The 16,459-nt window shown below is 42.0% G+C and overlaps 1 protein-coding gene and 1 long non-coding RNA gene across 4 annotated transcripts in view; one reads left to right on the top strand and one right to left on the bottom strand.

Moving 5' to 3' along the window:
• PLEKHF1 (pleckstrin homology and FYVE domain containing 1) overlaps positions 1 to 8,829 on the bottom strand; it is a 33,028-nt gene extending 24,199 nt beyond the window's left edge. The window contains exon 1 of the mRNA XM_012553774.3: positions 8,693 to 8,829. The gene's annotated coding sequence lies outside the window, so the exon portion shown is untranslated. The remainder of the gene's footprint in view (positions 1 to 8,692) is intronic.
• Positions 8,830 to 8,899: 70 nt separating this feature from the next.
• Positions 8,900 to 16,459, top strand: part of LOC111718525 — a 48,877-nt gene continuing 41,317 nt past the window's right edge. Inside the window, exons 1-2 of one of the 3 annotated variants that reach the window (XR_004232265.1) lie at positions 8,900 to 9,204; positions 11,858 to 11,969. This is a non-coding gene — a long non-coding RNA (uncharacterized LOC111718525). The remainder of the gene's footprint in view (positions 9,205 to 11,857; positions 11,970 to 16,459) is intronic. The other 2 variants (XR_004232263.1, XR_004232264.1) reach the window with 2 other exon arrangements.

A 16,459-nucleotide genomic window follows, 5' to 3' on the forward strand; every position in this document is an offset into this window, starting at 1 on the left:
CCAGACAGAGTCCATGCTGATGGTATTTCCACTATTATTTCTAGAAGTCCACAAATGCCCTAACCCACATATCTTTTAAGTGACCACATCTGCTTTATGTGTGACCACCTGGGGCTCCTCAGTCTTGGCCACTGGGATCCCTGACTGTGATTGAGTCAGAAGATGCTCAGATATGAAAAGGCAAGGTGGATTAGCTTCAAGAGCATTGGATTTGAAATCAAGAAGTCCAAGTTCAAACTGTAACTGCTACTTTCTACCTGGGTGACTCTTTACTCTCTTTGGGTCTCAGTTTCCTTAATTAGAAAATGAGGTGACTGGATTAAATAAACCTTCACCATCCAGTTGTAAATCTATAAATTTATGTGTATATATCTCTCATTAGGCTAAAGAGGAGTGCTTAGTAGTGCCTCATAGTAGATGGTTAATAAATATTGATTGATTGGTTGATTGATTAGTTGATTGAAAACAGTGGAAAATTTTTGTTTTTTAAATTAATAATCTATAACCTTTTTCTCCCATTAACAAAGATGAGAATATTAATATCTTTAAAGTCACATTTCACCTTTACACTTTTAAAACTGCTTTCATGTGTCTTAGTTCAAATGTGCTTAAGCCCTCAGAATTGGAGACTGGGTGAATGAGACTTACACAGATGTCCAGTTCTGATCCAGCCTGTTAGAATGTGACCCAACAAGTCTGACAGCTGTAATCAAATGGGCGACTTTCCAAGGATGGCTGTAGAGTTGTTGCAGAATGGCAAACCCCACACCCTTCTCTGACTTCCCACTGAGTTCATGCCCAGATGACACTGGTGACAAGGAGATGCTGATGATAGTTAAATCAGGTGGGTACCATTCTTGGCACTAGTTGCTGTATGTTATCAAGAAGGGGGAGAAAGGAGAGGAAAAAGCATGAAATTAGGGTGCAAAGGGCAGAAAAATAAGACTGGAGGAGAGATAATGATTCAGAACAAACAATGAGACAGAAGAGCATGAAGGAGCTGACTATCTAGGATGGAAGGGAAAGGGGAAGAAGATCACAATATTCATTCTAATTTTTTGGTAGTCTTCTTTGAAAAGGTTCAGAATTGCGGCCAGAAAGGATCATGTAGACACCATCTTTTTTTTTCAAACCACAGACTAAAGGGTAACAAGTCAAGAGCCAGAAGGGTGTCTAGTTAATTATATGGGTCAAATACCATTACAAAAGAAATCTCTGATATTTCAAAAGTCCCAAAGTAATACCTGCTAATCCAAACAGTACTAGATAAAACCAAATTCCAATATAAACAAAAGACTCCTAGAGCTAAGCATGGAACTTAGCTTTTTATGATTGGATCCCATGGTTTCATTGGAATACAGAACTCCCCTAAAGAAAATTCCCTTTTTAAAAAAATTTGAATCAGTAACTGTTCAGCACTTTAGTTACCAGGGGCATGGAAAGTTTAAATGACTTACCTGGAATAATACTGACATCGTGTCCGAGTTAGGCCTTGAGCCCAAGAATTTCTGGCCATAAGATTGGCCACCACATTATATTTTGGACCTATATATTTTTCTATTTTATTCTAGTACAGACCAGATACATATTTCAAAACCATCATCAAGTTGCAAGCTAGCTAGAGCATTTAGTAAGCACTGTGTGCCAGGTACTAGGCTAAATAAATACTAAGGAGTACAAATGCAATCAAACAAAATGATGGCCTCAAGGAGCTTACTTTCTAATGGGGGAAGGCCCTAGGAGTTCAGAAAGCATGGGTGGGGGAAGAAGGCAGTTAGTGCATGTGGAGGAGGATCCAAGGTCTATTATAGAGTCAGGAGGTACCAAGTAAATATCTCACTCAGTGGGACCAGGTATCTCCAAAGCTGTTCATTCCCCAGGGTCCATTTTAAACATGGATCAAGTCTCTTCTGAGAGGCAGTGACTATCAGGAGACAGTGTGGGAAAGATAAGATAATACATTATGGAAGATTGCTAACTTTCTGGTTTCCAGTTCAAGAAAGAAACTTCAGTGTGTCATGCCGTGGGTGTAAGGCACCCTGCTAATTAGCTAGGAGCCCGTCTACTCCACTGCCTTCTAGGTCTGTCACTTGCACACACTTCATGCCCCATGTATAACTGTTTAAGCTCATCAGGAGGCAGATTCAGGTTGCCCCAGAAGCCTTTCTTTCTTGTTTTCAGTGGCTTGAGTATGTACCCACAAAAATATTCTTCCTCTGTTGCCCCAACTCAGGGTGAACCCAGGCTGCTAAAAAGGCTTTATGTTACATATTCTTCTATTTTGTAGAAAGTGAATGAGTTGTCTTAGGAGGTAGTGAGTCCCCTGTCAGTAGGATGTTCAAGAGGAGACAACAAGGAAGCTGTACAAGAGATTCCTGTTACTTTCTGAGTGTCCTTTCTAACTCTGATATTCTGTGATTCTAGGACAAGCTATATGTGACCTGAAGTTTCCCTTCCTTCAGGTCTGAGTGACTCTCTTTTATAAATAATACCTAGAATAGTTAAATTAAATATTATAATAAAATATAATAAATTAAATAAAATATTATAAAATATTATTAATTAAAATAGCTTCCTTTAAAGGAAGAGAAGAAACTCTAGGGAGAGAAAACAACACCATCAGACAAAGGTGAACTCCTCCCCTAGTCCTGAGTGACCCTTCCAGACCCAGAGCTTGCTTTGTTTTCCTGAAGAGTAAGACGCTCATCTGGGAATACTTTAGGAGACCTGCAGCTCCTCTGGAGGAAGCTTTGCCAGAGACTCACCAATTCTGTATGATAGGTCAAAATCCAATTTCACACTCACCATGTCATAATTGCTCTCACTTAAAGCTCTGCTCTGCTTTACAATAGGTCCTGGTGTGTTTTGAAGATTTTTCTTCCTGCTAAATACAGTGCAATCTGGAAAAATGAAAAGCTCTCATTTTTCCTTACCAGTGAAGTAAAACGCTATCATTTAAGGATGGAAAAGCAAAGAGCAAATTAAAAAGTCACCACTTAATTCAAGGTCTGATTGCTGTGGGATGGAAAATAATAATAATTGTTCTTTCTAGACTCTTTCATATCACTGTTTCCTAGATGACTAGGGGGAAAGAGGCCATCTGCTGAGATGGCAACATCGGGGCATTATCTAATCTTCATTTCCTATCAGTGAATATCTTTGGAGTGGAGAAAAAAATTTCCACATGGATATTAAATAAACCCCTTTAAAACAACAACTATAACAACTTGGCAATTAATTTTCAATGGTACTTTGATACGGAGCCAAAGTTGATGGAGCAAGATGTAGCCATGGCCTATCTAACCTCAAAGGCGAAAAAGCAAGAGAAAGACAAAGTGATCATTAAGGAGGATGGGAATTTCTCAGGGAGCCTTTGGTGCTTCTGTTGCTTCTATGCATAAACAGACTTCCCACAGGAAGTCAATGGCCATTGTTAAGGATCAGCCTCCCCAGAGAGTAGCCAAAAAAGAATTTAAAGAGAAAATATTTGTAAAGTGCATGGCATATAGTAAGGGCTTAATAAATGCTCATTCCCTCCCTTCCTTCCTTCCTGTATAGTATAGCCATCAGAGTGGGGACAGCTCCTTCTTTGGATCAGGAAGGCTTTAGAGATGGAAGGGAACCAAGTGAGCATCAAGCAAAGCCCTCTCATTTTATTATATAAATGAAGAAACTGAGGCTGAGAGACATTAGTTGATGTGTTTGGTATCATTCACAATAGAGCAGCAGCATCTTTGTATTTAAACTCATAGTCTCCTCTGAATATAAATTCTATTTTCTAGACAGAAGATGATAAATGCAGTTAATGGAGAAAGAATGCAAGATTTCAACCTGAGATCTACTGCCTCATGTGACTTTGGATACTTCTCACATCAGTGTGACCCAAACTGATGTGAGAAGTACTAGGTCATCAGAGAATTATGGGATTTAGAGATCTTTTCATCCAGATATAGGGAGAAACTTGTCCAAAGTCAACCTGAGATCAGGTTGAAATCTTGCTACCATATGCCCTCTCCAGAGCTGATATAGACCCAGATCCAGGAAAGCTTTTTACAGATTACTCTTAGTAAGATAGTAAGATACTCTTCCTTTCCTTCTTTCTTTCTTCTCTCCCTTCCTCCCTCTCTTTCTCTCCCCCTCCCTGGAAAGGCTGGATTTAAACTCATAAAGAGGTATGGCTGTGTCACTTAGCTGCCCTTTTATAATAATAGCATTTTTATAGTTCTTCATGTTTTATAAAGTACTTTACATTGTTATCTCATAAGTGCTTTATATTATAAACCAATTGATTCTCACAGTAATGATATCTTCATTTTACAGAAAAAGAAATGAAGGTTCAGAGGATAACTTGCCCAGAACCACATAGTTAGGAAGTATATGAGACAGGGCTCATGCAAGACTCTCAGTCCAGTTCTGAATCCACTATACCATGTGGTCTCCCTATGCTCCAAATTAACTTCTGCCTCCAAATATGATGACAACTATTGAAAGAATGAGACTTAGCTAAAAGTCTTCAGCTTGAGTTTCAAGGCCCTTTCTAATCTGGGATACCTTATATATCTAACTTACTATTTCCCATGACTTCTCCATAGGGTCTCTCTGGTCTCAAATCTTCATTTCTTTATGAAATTGTTCCTGTGTCCCCAGCTGCTGGTCTTTTCTTTCTAAGATTACTTTCCATTTACATTGTATATATCTTAAATGCACATAATTCATTTGTATGTTGTCCTTCCCATTAAAACTTGAACTCTTTGAGAACCAGAACCTTGTTTTTGCCTTTTTTTGTATCTCTAGCACTTGGCACTATGTGCCTGGCACATATTAAGCACTTAATAAGTGCTTATTGATTGATTGCTGATCTATCTAGGTCAGTCTTCCCATTGACTCAGAAACATACCTCATTTTGTCCTTACCTTTAGACCTTTGTTCATATTGCTTTTCCTGTTTGGTCCCTTCACTTACCCAAATTCCATTCATCCTTCAAAACGCAACTCTATCTAATCCATTAAATTTTTTCTCATCATTTCAGTCTTAACTGATTATGTCAAATTGTGTATATGCCACAGAATTTAAGATTCCATTCTAGTCCATCTTGTTGTTCGTTATTGTTTCACATATACAAATCTTATCTCTGTTACTAAATTATAAACTCCAAGGACAGGAACCATATCTCATAGTTTTCTTATTTCAACAAGGACAGGGCTGCTTAAAATGTTTTATGAAATCAGAGAATCATGGGATTCACAGATCATCTTATCCAGACATGGGGAGAAATTTGTCCAAAGTCAGATGAGGCAACAGATCTCAGATCCTCTGATTTAAAATCTAGCATTCTTTCTACATCAAGTGGATTTATTACCTTCTCTCTAGAATGAGTTACACATGAACACCTTTTACTCCCTTTACTAGACTGTAAGCTCCTTGAGGGCAGGAAATAGATCTTTTATTTTTTGCTTTCTCAAAAGAGGCAATGTGTGGTAATTAAACACTCCAATACATTCAGATAGACTTAAGAAGATCCCTAGAGATCACCAAATACTTAATTTTTGTAAGTGAAGGAAATTGAGCTCAGAGGAATGCCTGAAGTTTAAAGCACATTACCACTATATCAGGCCTGTTGTTTAAGTACTGTCTCTAAATCATAAGCCGCCTTGAGCTTCCTTTCTTCATCTGTATTAACACTTGTGCAGAGAGTTGTGGCCTTGAGGGTAGAGACCCGGTCTCTAAGTTAGGAAGGCCTGGATTAATTTCTTGCCTCTAATACCTACTGGTTGTGTGACCCTGGGCAAGACACTTACATTCCCAGCACCCTGAGCAGAGCTGTAAGACTATTAGGTTGCAGAGAAGTGCTGATCTAAACTAGGAGAGAACTCCAGAAAAATCATGTCTTCCCTTCCCCTAGATAGGTATTATTAAACCTAAAGTCCTTGGGCTGATTTCAGGAGTCCTGTGATCTTGGCTGGGAAAAAAATGTTAGACCTTTATTTTTCACTATGATTAATTTCCTTTGTAATCCTGCCTGTTTTATTTTATGCATTTAAAAACCATTATTCTCAGAGGGGGTCTATAGGCTTTACCAGACAATCAGAGGTCCATGACATAAAGAAAGATTTGGGAACCCTGCCCTAGGGACAGAGTTCGGTTCTTAAATCCTGTTCTGGAGTCAGGGAACATTTAAAACTACTCTCTACTTGGACCTGATGGTTCTGAATAAAGCACTTGGATAGAGCTTGGCCTGTTAACAAGACTAGGCTTACCATGCCCCTAGCATGGCCCTGTCCCAGCTTCTTTCCCTCAATATTCTTTCTGCCCCACGCCAGGACCAGCTCATGGAGGGCAGTTGGCAGGGCAGGTCATATTTACTCAGCAGAACAGGACCCAAATCACAAGGTCTTGGCAGTCCCACAGGGCTGACGTGTACAATACAATGCAAGTCCAGCAGGATACAACTGACTTCCCTGGTTTTGTGAGTCCAGATGGAAATCACAAGCCTTTAGATAGCCAGCCAGTGGAAACAGCTAAAGCCAATCCTGCTCACAAACCCAGACACTCAGCTTGGGCCTGGATTTTGGGCGCGGCTAATGAGCAATAGTTCCTGGGAAAGAAGCATCTGGGACTTGGCTCTTTAGAGGAAGACACCAGAGGTGAAGGGGAGAAAAGCACCTTTTATTTATATATAAGCAAGAAAAGTGGCAACAGATCTAATTCAGGATACCCTGACTCCAATCACCAACAATCTGGATCCAAAGGAACATGTTGTAGTATAAAGAGTTTGTAGCCAGAGGAGCTGTGTTCTGGCACTTGCCACAGGTGGGACTTCTGGTGAGTTATGTATTTTCCCTAAGTGTGAGTTTCTTTGTGTAAAAAATAAAGGGCCTAGACTAGCTGGCCTTTGTGGTCCCTTGCAACTCTAAATCTATGACCCCAGGATCATAGGTTACACATAGGAGTATAAAATATGACCTTCAATGAATAGCTCTCTTCTGTCCCATAGACCCAGTCTGAGAAGTGGGTCAGTGGCCTGGAGGACGTGTAGATCCCCATGAACAGGGACTTCCTCACCTCTCCATCTGAGGTTCTCCATTTGTCCAAGAAAGATTACAGACCTTATAGAACTGGAAGGGACTTTTGAGATCATGTAGCTCAATCATGTCATTTTATAAATAAGGAAATTGAGATGGATTTGAAAAGCAAATCAACTTGCCCAATACCATAGGGAATTATAGTGAATTGGGCAGAAATTAAAATCCAAGTCTCTGGACATCTAATCTCAGGGGCTTTCCACTGCCCCACATTGAGATGATAACATCTTTTCCCTCTATTCCTTCCCAGAGGTCAGGGAGCAAAGGCGGAGCCTCATCTATTAAGAACTCTCTTCCATCTTCCACATGGCAGTAGTCAACCTGCCATCTCACAGAATCACAAAATATTAGAATTTCCAAGTTAAACGGGACTTCTGTAGTCATTCAGCCCAACCCACTCCTAAGAAAGCATCTCCTTTATGGGACATAGGACAAATGGTCATCCAGCTTTTGCTTGATGACCTTTAGGGAGGAGTAACCCATTACTTCTGGAGGCTATTTATTGTTTGTTGGGGAGTTTTCCCTCCTGTCAAGTCTCAGTTTGTTCGTAATTTCCATCTACTGCAGTTAGCTCTATGCTCAAATGACAGGCCTTTAAATATCCAAAGAGAGCTACCATGTCCCTTGTGGCCTTGTGCTCAATGCTAACATGTCGATTTATCCCATAAAGACTTTGGGTTTGATTTTTCTGGAAAAACCACTAAGCTCACTGTACTGTCCAAGTTCTGTTACAATCTAATGTATATGTGTGTGAGAGAAGACAAATAACACTGATACAAGAAGCAAGATTGTAAAGGAGAGGTTTAGGTTAATTGTGATAAAAATTTGACAGAGATCAGGAACGTCTGTTCCAAGGATTAGAATGGTGCGAGCAGAGGCTCCTGTCATGAATTGGGACAGGAAAAGGAATATGGAGGAGCCCAGGCTGGCTGGAACATGGCACTACTAGATTGGATCCTACTTGTGGCGGGCCTTGAATGCCTGGTGTTTTTATTTATGTAATATCTCTATTTCATGGACAATAGGGAGCCACGGAAGGTTTGGAGAGAGGGTGACATGATCATGAGACTGCAGTAAAATTAATCTGACAGGCCGTGAAGGCAGATAAGAAGATGAAGGTGGAGGCTATTAAAATAGTCCAGAGAAGAGCTGCTGAGAGTGAGCTAGGATGGCTGCAGTGACCTTGGAGAGGAAGTTAATGGGAGGGGATCCATAGGCTGGGCAAGCGGCTGTATGTAGGTGGTGAGGAAAAGGAAGTGTCTGAGATGGCTCTAACCTCGCAAAGCTGGAGAAGTTGGGGGGCAGGAGGTCAAAGGCCCGGCCTAGGAGGAGGCCGGAGAACAAAGTTATTGGGGGGTACAAGATGGGGAGTCCGAGAGGGCAGGGAAGCAGCAGCAGAGCTGGGGGCGGACAGGGAGCCAGAAGAGCGGGCGCAGGGGTGCTTCCCCAGCAGGGATGCAGAACCGGATCCGGACTCGGCAGCCCCAGACCAGCACCAGGCTGCTGACGGAGCATCTTTGGGACGGGAGGAGGGCAGCCTTGAGGTAACTAACTCCCTAGGGGGAAACTGAAAGTGGCTGGAGCCCGGGGCAGAGACGGGGGCTTTTTACCTTATCCCTTCAGGATCCTGGCTGGATTGCAATTGGCCAGTCTGGCCCCGGGCCGGGCCGGGCCGGGCTCGGGACAGGGAAGCGCGGCGTCAGGAGCGGCCCCAACTCTGGGCCGGACGGTCCCAGGGTGGAATGTTCAGGCTCCCCCACATTCCGCCCCCCCAGGCTGCGCCCTCGCTCCCTAGCCAATCAGAGCCTCCCCCCGTGGCTAGCCCGCGCCCCACCCACCCTCGCCACGCCCCTTTCGCGGAGTCTCGGCCAATCGGGGCGCACGGGCATGCCAGGGCTCTGAGTGGGGCGGGGCCACGAGGTCCGGGGCCCGTGGTCACGCCGGGGAAGAAGGGCAGCCGAGGGGTCAGGGCTGCAATCTCGGGGAGCTGCCTGGAGCTTCCCCTTGCCGAGGCCCGGAGTTTCTCGGATCAGACGCCGCCAGTCTCTCTTTCCTTCTAAACGCCGAGGGCAGGCGCCGAGCCCCGCGCCCCGGAGCGTCCGCAGGCCCGGTAGTTTTACAGGTACACCTCCCATCAACAGGATCCTCTCCGGGCCTTCCTGCGCCCCTCCCCGGGGCGGGGCCGGGAGGCCGGAGGGCGCGGCCGGGGCCGTCTCCGCGTGTAGCTGAGTGATGCTCTGGCAAAGCTAAAGATGCGCGGCTCGGAGGCTTCGAACGCGCGCTCTGCGGCCCGATTCCCCTCCTCCCCTCCTCCCCCTCCTCCCCCGCCCCTCCTCCCCTCCCCTCCCCCCCCTCGTGATCTGCGCGGCACAGAGACTTGCCTCACGCTTCTGAGACTCCCCGGCTCCCCCGCGGGAGTGGTCCTCGAGCAAACCCCGTGGGACGCCCTAAGTAACGGACTTCTTTCCCTCGCTGAGAAAGGCCCCGGAGGGCGCCGGACGTAGGAGGGAGCCGGTCTGCGAGGTCCTCCACCCGCTTCTATCGTGAGCGAGAAAACAGCCCCCGAGATGTCAGGGCGCTTCTCCGCGCGTGCCGAAGCGGAGGAGGCCGCGTTCGGATTCTGGGCTTCGGCCCCCAAAGCCCCTCTGCGGTGAGGCCGGCGCCCCTCGGCAGCGCCCCGCGCTCTGATGGAAGAGGAAACTAAGTCACCTGCCCTAGAGCCTAGGCCGGGCCTGTTAGCGCTTAGGCCCTCCAGCTTCCCCATCTAGGGTTCTCTCCTCTCCGCTAGAATGTCTGAGTTCCCCGTGGACTTTGCCATAGGCAGGATAGAGGGGGAAAATGAGCCAGAGTGAAGGGGGGAGGAATTTCGTTCCTTCCTCACTCGTGGGACCCAGAGTATTTAGAATTTCCTTCGCACTTACGCGGCACTTGCCTAGAGCTGCAAGATAACACGATGGCGAGGGTGCTGGGCCTAGAACCAGGAAGACAACTTTGTGAGCTCGGATCTGGCCTCAGACACCAGCTGTGTGACTCTGGGCAAGTCACCTCACTCTGTTTCCTCATCTGCAAAATGAGCTGCAGAAGGAAATGGCAAACTGCTCCGGTGTCTCTGCCAAGAAAACCCCAAATGGGGTCATGGGCAGTTGAACTCAACCAAAAAACCTACTTAACAAATATTAGATGATAAAAATTCTTGAGAGCAAGGTCTGTGTGTCTTTGTATTATAGGACAGAGTTGGAAGGAACCTTAGGCATCATTTAGACCAACTCCTTAATTTTAGAGATGAGCAAACTTAGACACAGAGGGCAGGACATTCTGGGCTCCATGGCCAGTGTCTGGGGAGGGAACTCCGCTAACCCTGACTGTAAAATTAGCACTGTTGCCACACTGTCCATCCATAGGCCATGAGTAAATAATAAACATGTAATTATAATAAATTTGTTAAATGAATGAAAAAATAGAAAGAGGTGTATTTGATGAGGAGACATAGAGAGAACATCATCATGCACAACAATTCTTTGTTTTTGACTTTCCATGGGTGATTAGGACCTTGGGGCTAAGTAGAAGATAACTAAAATTCCATCCCCCACAAATAAATTGGAGTTGTGAACTGATACAACCATTCTGGAAAGCAATATGGAACTATATCCAAAGGGCTATCAAACTGTGCATAACCTTTAACCCAGAAGTATTTCTACTGGACCTGTATCCCAAAGATCATAAAGGAGGGAAAGGGACCCACATGTGCAAGAATGTTTATGGCAGCCCTTTTTGTAGTGGCCAGAAACTGGAATCTGAGTGGATGCCCATCAATTGGAGAATGGCTGAATAAATTATGGTATATGAATGTTATGGAATATTATTGTTCTATAAGAAGCAATCAGCAGAATGATTTCAGAAAGGCCTAGCAAGATTTTCATGATCTGATACTAAGTGAAGTAAGTAGAACCAAAAGGACATTATACATAGCAACAAGAAAATTATGTGATGATCAACTGTGATGGATTTTTCAATAATGAGATGATTCAAGGCAATTCCAATAAACTTGTGATAAAGAGAGCTATATACATCCAGAAAGAGAACTATGGGGACTGAATGTGGATCATAGCATAGTATTTTTACCTTTTTGTTGCAGTTTGTTTGCTCTTTTTTTCTTTCTCATTTTTTTTCCTTTTTGATCTGATTTTTCTTATGCAGCATGACAAATGTAGAAATATGTATAGAAGAATTGCATGTTTAATGTATATTGGATTACTTTCTGCCCTGGGGGGGGAAGGAAGGGAGAAAAATCTGGAACACAAGGTTTTGCAAGAGTGAATATTGAAAATTATCTTTGCATATATTTTGAAAATAAAAAGCTATTATTAAAGTGATATAAAATTCCCTCAGCAGGGAACCCATGATTGGTCTGTTTGGGAGATCAAGATGTACCTTTTAGTTATGTATGAAAGCATGTCTAAAATACTAGGCAATGCTGATGCTAAGTGCCAAATGATGGGTATAGCTAGTGAGTGCTTTAGGAATTTGAGGAGGTAGAGAATTCATTCAGTTTGGAGTGGTCAGAGAAGGCTTCACAGGGGAGTTAGAATTTGAGCTGAGCCTTAAATGAATGAATGAAAGCACTGAGCTAAGCCTGAAGACAGTCCCTGCTCTCAGGGAGCTACATTCTAATGGGGGAGACAACAAGCAGGTAAAGGTTCAGCTGAAAATCAGATGGAAAAGTCCCATAGTTCTTAGCAAATGGTAATATCCTGTCTTTAATGTCATTTCCACAGATAGAATGATTTCATTTGGAGAGGAAGAATCATTTGACAGTGCGGCAAGAACTTAATTTCCCTGGGATCTTCAATAGCTGTGGCCACAGCACCTGCAGGAGCAGGTTACCAGGTAGAAACCCCTTAGGGGCTGCTTCCTCTGAGGGTAGCTGAGGGGGCTGGAAGTATCACTCTTCCAAAGGCTCATGGGTTCAAGATATCACGCCGTCTCCATAAAGGTCTGAGAGGAAAAGGTGGTCAGCATGGTGACATTTTCACCTATCTGACACGTGTTGTCTCCTCCACCTCCTCAGGACACCCTGCTGCTTCCTTTAGAGTAGCAGTGGGGATGGCTGGCCACATCTTCGGAGGTGTTGTTCCCGCAGAAGTTGCTGCAAGGGATGGCCTGCAAGCAGGACTGAATGATGCTTAATGTGAAATAATAATGCCATATAACTTGCCTGACTACTGTGTTCTGATGAGCTTATGTTGCTTTTCCTCTATATTAGGAGAGGGGGTCAAAGAGTTGAAGCTGCTTCAAGGAATGAATCTGGAAAATTAAAGCTAACTGGACCAAAAGTATAAGTAGGATTTCTGTCCATTTCTGTCCAACCTCTCCATTGTTTAGATTTTCACAAAATAATGGAAGTCCTTAAGATATATGGGCAGGATTTTTTTAAAGGATGCTAGGGTTTCACAAGGTTTTGCTTGAAGACTAGCAATCTATACTCAGAATGTTCCCAAGAAAGTTACCCTCAGTCCTTGCCAGGGAAGCACAGTCTGTAGGTTGAAAGCAGACCTGAATATGGAGGCTGGCATTCCAAATGAGTAAAACCCCATGACTGCAGGAAAGACTCATCCAGGGGATGAGTCAGACTCAACCACAAACTATGGAAAAAGTGAAGTCTCCCAGTCTTCTTTTTCCCCTCAATATGAGAAAACTTTTATATAGCAAATTTCCTGGGGACTTAGAAGCTAAAGCAAAGCCTTTTAAATAGATCCCCAAAAAGATATAAAGTGAATCCTGAGAATACAAATTGAGAACCAGCTCAGAAGTCCTCAACAGTTAATAATTTGGAGTTAATAGTTGGCAGTCCTGATGATTAGGAATAAGGGAAGGCAGACTATGACTACTTTTCCTCTGTCCTTCCCCTCCCTCCAAAAAGATATAAAAATTACACCTTTATAAGGCTCCTGAAAACTCTGCCCCTATGCCCTTGGATAAGTAGGTGACTTTATTGGGATTCTGTTTTCCCATCTATATAAATAACATGGTGAACTAGATGATTTATTTTCCCCTCTTCATTTTAATAGTATTTTATTTTTCTAATTACATATAAAGATAGTTTTCAACATTTATTTTTGTAAGATTTTGGTTCCAAAACATTTTCTCCTTCATTCCTTTCCCTTTCTTCTTCCCCAAGACAACAAGCAATCTGATATAGGTTATGTATATACAGTCATTTTAAATATATTCCCATATCAGTCATTTTGGGAAAAGAAAAATAGAACAAAAGGGAAAACCATAAAAAAGAAAAAAAAGAACAAAAAAACTTAAAATAGTATGCTCCATATTCAGTCTCCATACTTCTTTCTCTGGATGCAGATAGCATTTTCCATCCTAAGTCTATTGCAATTGTTTTGAATTACTTATTGTTGAGAAGAGCTAATGTATTATAGTTGGTCATTAAAAAATCTTGTACTATACATAATACACTGGATACTGTGCTGGTTCTGGTCATTCAGCATCTTGAACTAGATGATTTCAAAGGTCTCTTCCAACTGCAATATTCTATGATTTTGTGAATCCCAGGCCATTAGCATGTGCTAAGACCATTTCTGGGTAAATAGACAGGACTAGAAGAAATGAAACTACTATTTCCAGGTAGCTACAATTTTACCCAATTTGGAAATCCTTTTTTCCCTTTAACTCCACTCTGCCTGACTCTGAAACTGCAATAATTTCTTCCTTCCTTCTTTCCCCTCCTCCACTGCCAAATTCCCTTTTATTGTCTTTCTAATTTATCATACTGTGGAGGGATGTGGTGAAAATAACCTTGGAGACCTGGGTTCAGTGTCCTAGCTTTGGCTCTTAATAGCTATGTAACTTCATCTTTCAAGCCTCAATCTCTTCATCTTGTAGATATAATGCTTGCATTAACTCACTTATTGGTCCAAGGATTATACTCATGCAAGCAATTACTATTTTCAGCACCAATATTGATTCTTTTCTGTCATTTGGAGGTACTAGGTTTGTTTATGATTCTAGATAGGGACATTGCAAACCACTCCAATATTTTTGCCAAGAAAATCCCAAATGGGCTTACAAAGAGTTGGACAGGCCTGAAAAATAATCAAACAACATGTTTATCATTCATTATTTTGTTTTTGTTGATACCAATATATTTCCTTCCTATATGTTGTCCTGACCAGAATTCAAGGAAACCAAAAAATAGTAAGTATTTTTGCGGGGAGGGAAAAGTGTCCCAAACTAGAAAAATAATGGCAGATATTAGTGCAATCCCTAAGGAAGAGGAGTCAAGCATAGTATTTCCATAAAATGAGGTAGTATATGGTGGTTCCTATAGCTATGACAATAAAAGAAATCAACTCTACTTGTCAGAATGCATAGTTTATGGTATGGATTTTATTTTCCCTAGTGAATAAAATGGAAAAGGAAAGAAAAGGGTAAATATTCCAGTATTCATGATATTTCTGGCTCCCTCCCAGTCAAGAAATTTGCAATTCCTGCAAATTTCACTAATAGATCCTTATTTACAGGACAAATATACATGAAGATATTAGACAACTGATTGATCTATAGTCCCACACCCCTAGGAAGCAAAATGGTGTGACAAAAACATTTTCTCTTGACTTTTCATATTCCCTTAGGAATATAAGGAAACTTTTTTGGTCTGGTCCATAAAGGCAGAGGAATTACTACATCTACTCCTTGCCTTGTTTCTGCTGGCAAGTAAGAAACTATGTCTAAAATTGAGGGAATATTCTAAATGATTAAGGGGAAAATAGCCAAATATTTATGTATTTACTATGCTAGACAGTAAGTTAGGTGCTGGAGATAAAAGTTCAAAAGCATGACAGTTTCTATTTTGATGGAAATCAAATTTCAATGGGTAGAGAGATTACTTATGGTATCTAGAGAAAAGAATTTTGATCTTAGGAATTAGGGTGATGATGAGTAGAGCTGCTGTAAGGCAATTGCCCTTTCCAGAAGTAATGATAGTTTTATTAGATTATGGTCCACAAGACAAGAGATAGAAAGTGAGGGTTGAAGTAGAAGTAGGTTTGGTACAGGAACAGAATCAGATGATAAGATGTTAGGGCAGTTGGCTGAAGGAAATATGAAGCATGAAGTAGGAGAAGCAGGGAGATATAATGGGTTAGATGAGCCTACACTCATCAATAAGGATAATTCATCCCTTGTTCCAAAACTGAGCAGATTAAATCCTCCCAGGGAAGAGGGCATGCTCTCTGGCATTAGATTCCAGATGAGAAGATTGGAAAGGGGTAGTGGGTGGGTAACAAGATTATCTGCCAATTATTCAAATAAAAAAATGGAGGAAGAAGGGTTAAAGAGTCTAGTGTACATTACATTCCTCCCTCAAATCAAAACACATGTGGTACCTTGAAATTATTCTAGGTACTATAAATGGACTAGATAAGTCATGTCAGGTCCATTTTTTTTAAACTTGAGTCTGCTCCTATTATTTTTTTCTGCCTGTAATACTATTTCTGTCTCCTTCCTATTTTAGTCAAATGAGACCCATTCTTCAAATCTTTGCTTTAATTCTATTTTTTTTTTTCTGCTGTCATCCTTGAATCAGGAATTCTCTCATGATACATAGTACTGAGGACCTAAGTCTTCTTTGGGGGATTTTTTTTTGTTCTTTTGGCTGAGAGCCCCAATTCAGTAAAGTACACAAGAATCCTGAGATCAGCTCCTCACTTACAAGGATACAGTTAATGAAAATATAGAGAAAATATTTTCTTAAAAGGAAGAAAACAGAATAAGACAATGAACAATCATTAATTCCTAACTGTGAGTAAATCTAGTCATTTATAGCCTTGAGCATGCAGGTTGGTAGGTGACATGTTAGATAGAACTTGGGTCTGGAGTTAGGAGGACCTGAGTTCAAATGTGAACTCAGAAACTTTCTAACTATGTGACCTTTGCTTCAGTTTACTCAGATATAAAATGGGAATAATAATAGCACCCACTTCCCAGTTTTTTGTGAAGATCAAATCAGATAATAATTGTAAAGCGCCTGAGACATAGGTGCTATATAAACATTTGCTAGTATATTATTAGATTTCCCTGTGAGAGGTCTTTCCTTACAAATCCTATCCTGAATTTCTTCATTCTCAAAGATGACCAAGACATCAGGGTCACAATTCCATGACATGCAAGTGAATTAGATTTGAATGAGGGAAGGCTGGGTAAAGTCACCAGTCTCACTTTCTCCTCAGGAGTCACCACAAGAAAACCCACCTATGGTAACTAGGTGGATCACAGGGAGAAGAATTAACTGGAGAAGGTCTGAACTATACATCCAGGAGGCCAAGTTACTCCAAGGATTATCTTGTCCTTAACTGGGCCCTTTG

The sequence above is a fragment of the Sarcophilus harrisii genome, chromosome 2 (assembly GCF_902635505.1).
Source record: "Sarcophilus harrisii chromosome 2, mSarHar1.11, whole genome shotgun sequence".
In the NCBI taxonomy this organism is placed as follows: Eukaryota; Metazoa; Chordata; class Mammalia; order Dasyuromorphia; family Dasyuridae; genus Sarcophilus; species Sarcophilus harrisii.